Source organism: Pteropus alecto, unplaced genomic scaffold (genome assembly GCF_000325575.1).
Source record: "Pteropus alecto unplaced genomic scaffold, ASM32557v1 scaffold24, whole genome shotgun sequence".
Taxonomy (NCBI): domain Eukaryota; kingdom Metazoa; phylum Chordata; class Mammalia; order Chiroptera; family Pteropodidae; genus Pteropus; species Pteropus alecto.
Window position 1 is genome coordinate 26416038 of NW_006439192.1, and position 6272 is coordinate 26422309.

General features: G+C 37.8%; 1 pseudogene; it reads right to left on the reverse strand.

Moving 5' to 3' along the window:
* Positions 1-1214: 1214 nt before the first annotated feature.
* Positions 1215-1810, reverse strand: LOC102889252 (annotated as a pseudogene).
* Positions 1811-6272: the final 4462 nt, after the last annotated feature.

A 6272-nucleotide genomic window follows, 5' to 3' on the forward strand; every position in this document is an offset into this window, starting at 1 on the left:
TATGTTCTGATTTTCTCATGCTATTTCAAGTTCACAATTCTGTCCACTTGCTATTTTACATGCCTGGCTTTCATCATAATGATTACCCACTTAATTATATTTCAGCTGAAACAGCTCGTTATCATTTCAGTGAGATTGAGGAAAGACTGAGACTCACTTCCAGGCTTTTCTGAAACCTTATATGTCTCTGTGTGAACTTCACAGGCAGCCTTTAATACAAAGGATATAGATATAGATAATTAGTCTTCTAAAGGTGTCAGATATATTTAAAAATGGCTTGATTTCATTTCCATTCCATACTCAGTCTTCATACACAATTTATCCAAATATTTTCCCTTCTTTAGGAACTTCTTTTCATGAAGTTCCACAATCCATCGGCCAGGGGACCAATTGGCCAAGAAGGAAATCATGTGAATGAAACCCAACTCACTGTGGAAGGGGAGTTGTCCAGTGCTCTCCATCTTGGTTATATAATGGAAACTCCTGACCTTTCCAAAAGATGCTGAGAAACTTGCTCCAGCCCTTCAGGTCTCTTGGAGAAGAACTTGGAGTAAAGTTTTCTTTCACTGGCTCCTCACAACAGCAGAGAGTAACCAATAGGAATGGTGAGATGATGGCTTAGGCTCTCTTCTCTGTCAGCAAGCAAAGAAGGTTTCCCTGCACACTTCTTCCTCTTCCTCAGTAAGCTCAACAGAGAGTTACCCCCCACAACCCCAAACCCCTGGCAAAGGAAGCCCCAAGTCCTCAGCTTTTTAATTTGTTAATAGCAGATTTAGATTTGTCAAGGAGAATAGAAAGCTGGAGTTCAGCCTTGGGCCAAGGCACAGTCTCTAAACCACAAGCTGTACCTGGAATATAGCTGATATTGTATTGCAACTAAGTCTGTCTTCTGTATTTTTTTTAATTGGTTTAGAATCTGGAGGAGAGACTAGGTAATAGGTACAACAAACTCTTTTCAAACCCCAAACAAGCACCAAGGACTTACGGGAACTGGCAGAGTTAATTGGGTTACTGTAAAAACTTGATACCAAGTTCCCAAGAAAATACATGCTTGGAAAACTAAAGCCATGTGAAATGTGTTTATTTTTATTTATTTTATTTTTATATAGTGTGTTTTAACTTACGTGTGTGTGTGTGTGTGTGTGTGTGTGTGTGTGTGTGTGTGTGGCGCTGCCCCAGAGGGCAAACCGGTTTATTGGGCTGCAGCCAGGTGATCAAAGATTGGACTTGACCATATGCTCTAGGTCGTCTTTCTTCTGGATAGCATAGGCATTGGAGGAGCCCTTGGCCGCGTTGATGAGCTCATCTGCCAGGCACTTGATATTCCGGAAGGCAGCCTCCTGGACACCTGTGCACAGTAGCTAAATAGCCTGATTCACACGGCACAGAGGGAGCACATCCACAGCCTGTCCCCTCACTGTTCCCACTCATCCAATGCGGGTCTAGTCCTCTGGGAAGCTACTGTTGATAATAGCATTCACTAGGACTTAGGGGGTTCTCGCCAGGGAGCAGATGAATGATCTCAAAGATGCTTGACAATGTTCATGGAGAGGAGCTTCGTGCCATTGTTGCGGCCATACATCATCCAGTTGGTGAGGCGCCCCGCGAGGGGCACCAAGCCTTGAGGAAGCGCTTGGTGGAATAGCGCCCGGCACTGTGTGGCAGGTACTTGGCGTATTTCTCCTTCACCGTGATGTAATCGTGCAAGGAAATGTCATTGTTCTGCATATAATTCGTGCTGCACTGCTCAAAGGGCTTGATGTCGGAGGGTCTCTGCTACTGCAGGTGCAGCCGTCTCCCACTGGGTCATCCTGAGAGTGCAGCCGGGGCATCTCTGTCGCTCTGCGTGGACCACGAGCCGCCCTGGCACAGACAGGAAGAGCAACAAATGCTTTTAATGCAGTTTAAATCAAAATCTCAATAAAATATTTTGGAAACCGCAAAGTGGTTTTACTTTTTCCTCTCATTTTTTTATTATGAAAACTTTAAAAGCAAACATGGATGTTGGAAAAAATAATATAAAAGACACCAATATATCCACCACTTAGATTCAATAATCGTTAATATTTGCCTACTCATGCATGTGTTTATGTGTGTATGTATATGATTATATATGTACACACACATATATACACATGCTATATGCATTTTATATATACATCCTATATATGTAAAGTATTATTTATACTGTGTTTTTGTAATGTTGCTGAATTATATGATGAAACTAAGTCGCAGACATCATTATATTTCACCCTAAATACTTCAATATTTTTGAAGCATCTTTGCAAAACAAATTTTCCTATATGATCACGATATGATCATTCCTTAGAAAATTAACAATTATTTCCTAATACTTATTCCATATTTAAATTTCTTAATTGTCCTGAGAATACCATTTATTATTGCCGTTATCCTTCAAACAGAATCTAATCGTGGTCACAAGTTACAGTTAGTTATTGTCTCTAGTCTCTTTTATTGTAGAAAACAATTGTTCCCCTTTATTTTTTGTATCTTTGGCTTTTTGAAAATAAATTTGTTGTGTTGAAACTAATTTTGAAATATTTGGAAAATAATTATGATTTTTTGAAAACATTAGGTCAATCCTCTTGGCCTAGATGTGTCTGATTCTCTCCTTATAGTGCACTTTAACTTGTTCTTCTAGTCTCTGTGTCTCTTAAAAGGCTTGATTAGGTTCAGAGGAAACATTTTTAACAAGAGCACTTCCTAGGTCATGTTATGATTCTATATTGCACCACATGAGGAGGCATATAGTTCAAACTAATCCTAACAGTTCATTAGATGGATAAGAGAATAACCACCAGATTTCTCCATTGTAAAGATGTGGGTTTTTTGTTGTTTTTTTTTTTCCTTTGAAATCAGCAAATATCCTTGGGAGAGGAGGGAACAAAATTATTTGCAGGTATATTTGGGAGAACTAATAGAGAGAGATGCCCAAGAAAGTTTAGAAAAAGAAGAGTAATTAAGAGTGATTACTCCTATCTGATACTAAAATGTATTTTAAACAATGTGAAAGTAGAGCAAAGATTAGCTCCCTAATAAGATAAGTATCTTCAAATAATGTCTGTTAGGTGGCTTTTGTGAGAGGACACCCACTAAGGCACTTCTTTTTAACAGTCAGGTAACTGGAGAACATGTCATAGGAACTCTTGACTTTAGCAGATTCCCAGGTCTCCTTAGTCACCTTTGATGAGTCATACGAATACACACACACACACACACACACACACACACACACACACCCCAAACTGGCACAGCTATCTCAAAGGAAAGCTATGAATCTATTGTAGACAATGTGTTCACTGACTCTGTTCCACAGTTTAGGATTATATTAGAACAAAGTCCTTCCTGCAGACGTATTAGAAGGACAGATGACACTGGCAAAACAAAACAAATTCAGACAAATAAATAACAGGTCAGGATGTAACAGGGTTTCTACTTCTATCCTGGAAGGCAGTCTTCTTGTTCAGAATTGTGTGTTAGTGGTCAGCCTTGAAACTAGAAGAAAAAAATACTCAGATGGTGGCCTGAGTTAGGGTCATGAGAGAGAATGAAGAAGAGAATACAGTGCGGTTCCAGGCAAAATGAGAGCTGGACTAAAAGTGAATGCAGGGTCGGTGGCACAGGTGGAAGGACCTCAGGAAGAATGCAGTTATGTGATGATATTCTGTTTCTCCTGAGTCTGTACCTCTACATATCTATCTGTCTTTCTCCATATGTAGATCTAACGGAAAAAAAATTTACTATCCATACTCCTTCCACCCCACTCCTGAAACTGTGCCAGGCTCTGGAAAAATTTTAAAAAAAAAGATGATGTTCCTAAAAAGGCCTTTGTTCTGCCATGCTTCTTGATGGTTTCTGCCTGCAGGGTAGAGAGTAGGGGTGGCTGGAAGCTAAGCTGCTTTGTCTGATAGAGCCACACAAGTGATGTATATGTGTGAAATGCAGATATCACTGTCCTTAGCAATGGCAATCTGAGCAGCCTAAGAACATGCCAAATAAGCACTTTGCAGCCTTAAAGGGGCAAGTTGTCTGGGTGAGCAACTCTGAGAGGATTCTCAGCTGGGTTGCTCCCCATCATTCTAGAGCTGCTCTCCTAAGGTGAAGAGTTGTTTCAGTTGAATACATGGTAGATTATACTCTGCTATGCTAACTGAAAAGAGTCTTCTCTCACTAGTGTTTAGGAATACAAACAACACTTTGATTATCATACTGCTGGCATGGGTATTCATGCAAAACTGTTCATTGTTCTGCTGACAATACCTTTCCTGTGCTCACTTCCCCTTACTTCTTCCTGAAGTCAACACAGACAGCGTCAAAGAGATGGCACAGGCAATTGTACAGACTCAAAAACATGGACTAAACAAACAGTTCTTAAGGAAAAACCATGGTCCATACCTCTTGGATAATCCAGTATACATGATCAAATTCCCTTAATGATGGTCCCCTCTCCCTTTTCACTTTTTTCTTGGAAATCCCAAGCCTGACTTGTCTCTTTTTTATTATTTCCTGGGGATGGCAGCATCTGGGTTCGAAGAACAGGCAGCCAAATTAGATATGGTGCTTTTCACTTATGCCAATTGATCAAAAAGACTCTCATTTCTAGTGATAGCCCAATAAGTCTGAATGCTATACTAAGGATAAAACAATTGTATAACACGGTTACATCAGCTGACTTTGATACATTTTATCACTAAATAATATTCTAAATAATAGTGTCTGGATGTACCAGTTTGTTTATCTGTTAACCTATTAAAGGACATCTTTTTTGCTTCCAGGTTTTGGCAATTATGAATATAAGTGCTATAAATATCTATGGGCAGGTTTTTGTATGGACATAAATTTTCAACTTCCTTGGGTAAATACCAAGGAGTATGATTGCTGGATCGTATGGTAAGAGTATGTTTAGTTTTGAGAAACTGCCAAACTGTCTTGTAAAGGTGGCTATATCATTTTGCATTCCCACCAGTAATGAAGGAGAAATAACTAATTTATATACAGGATTTTATAATTAACAAAGTATTTTAATTTGCATTAAATGTACCTAGATCATAGAAACACATATTTATTCAAAAGTAAAGCCATATTATCTCTTTGGCATGCTATGGACTTTTCCGTGTAATTATTACTAACAAATAATTACTATGTATTCAGAACCTATTTGGTGAACTGAAATACTTTCTTTATATGTTTATCTTATTTAATCATCATAACAATCCTGAAAGATAGGTATCATCATCCACATTTTCTGAAAAGGAAACTGAGACTCAGAAAAGTTAAACATATTGCTCAAGATGACAAAGGAATTTAAATCTAGGCCAGCCTTTTGTCATATTGTTACACCCTACCACATTACATGTCCTCAATGTAAATTGTCAGGAAAATTGTGAAAGATTTTGAAGAGGGAAAAAAAGAAAAAGGATTAATGGGAGTATCTCCCCCTTTCATTGTCTCAGAATGATTTTAAAAATCTGTAAATTGTAGAAAACTAATAATAATGCAAAAGAGTCTTGTCAACATAATTGCAAACTAATTGTGTCTGGTGGAGTGTAATTGATAATTTCCCTATGGATACACTGCTTTTCGTATCTTCTGTAAATTAATTTCAGCATTTTTCATCTGTCTATATATGTGTGTATTTGAATTCTCCTTTGAACAGGCTGGAATATCTTACTTGTTTAATGATTAATTAATGAGTTAAATACATTCCTTGACCTGTGTTTATTTTATATTTGTATAACAGTCATGATTTTACCCTTAAAAAACTATCTTTTAACAGAATGTATTTTGTCCATGTGCATCAATATGATCACAAACAATACAAGTGTTATTTCATTATCACAGTTCCTTTTTCATAACTTAGGCACCCACGGCATCAGCATATCAAGCAGTGTGAAAATTCTGATCACTCTTTACTTTTCTTAAACTCACTTAGCTCTCTAGCTACCGTTTGAGACTAGTGGTTGAGATGGTCCTTCTCTCCAATCCTTTTCCTATGTTATCATTACATCATTTCTCATTTCCCTGTGAAACATTTTTTCTCTTTTTCTGCAAAATTAAGACCCTCTGCTTATCAACTATAGAAACAATGTAGTATTAGAAGGGGAATATACAATTGTAGCCTAATTAAGAATTTTAGAATTCAACTTGCCTTCAGTACTTCACACACTTAATTGTGAAGAGTATTATGTGTTTTGTGGTTTATTCAGGATACTAGTTTCTCTTATCAGCCTCAAGCTCTTCAGTAGCCATTA